At 36.4% G+C, this 585-nt stretch overlaps 1 non-coding gene across 1 annotated transcript; it reads left to right on the forward strand.

Moving 5' to 3' along the window:
• Positions 1-254: 254 nt before the first annotated feature.
• On the forward strand, positions 255-357 carry LOC150069307 (U6 spliceosomal RNA). Its single transcript, XR_016538520.1, has one exon. It is a non-coding gene; the product is annotated as a U6 spliceosomal RNA (small nuclear RNA).
• The last annotated feature ends 228 nt before the right edge of the window (positions 358-585 follow it).

The following is a 585-nucleotide window of genomic DNA, read 5'->3' on the forward strand; positions in this document are numbered from 1 at the left end:
TTCAACACAAAAAGATCTCAGGAATTGTCATTTCTGTCTTACAGCAAGAAGAAAAGCTGCATTAGGCAAAAACTTAGTATTCTTGTTCCTAGCAAAGAACTGAGGTCACAAGACAAACTGATACCCAGAAATCCAGCAAGATCGGCATAACCAGAGACCTGAAGCAGAAGCCATCAGTCTCCATGACACTATTTGCAAAAATGTTTAAGCTAGCTTCAGGACTGAAAGAGACTTACAAATAAATAATGGCATAGATGCTCACTTGAGCAACACATGTACTAAAAAATAGGAATAATACAGACAAGCATGATCCCTTGCAAAAATGACACACAAATTAGTGAAATGCTCCATAGTTTTGCTCATACTTGAAATGTGTAAGCAATTTATAAATCTGAAAAGTAAGCACTTGAGGTGGTATCCAAGTATACTTAAATATGTTAGCTGAAATATGGTAGATTAAAGGAAGAACTCAATTCCTTAGAAATGCTAACAATGCTGCAAGTATTAACACCAGGTAGTCAAAAGAGGATGGGATCAAGGGGTGAAGAAGGAAGAGGAGAAAGAATGCAGTCATCAAATTCAATT

The sequence above is a fragment of the Megascapheus bottae genome, chromosome 1, assembly GCF_031878675.1.
Source record: "Megascapheus bottae isolate mThoBot1 chromosome 1, mThoBot2.hap1, whole genome shotgun sequence".
Classification (NCBI taxonomy): domain Eukaryota; kingdom Metazoa; phylum Chordata; class Mammalia; order Rodentia; family Geomyidae; genus Megascapheus; species Megascapheus bottae.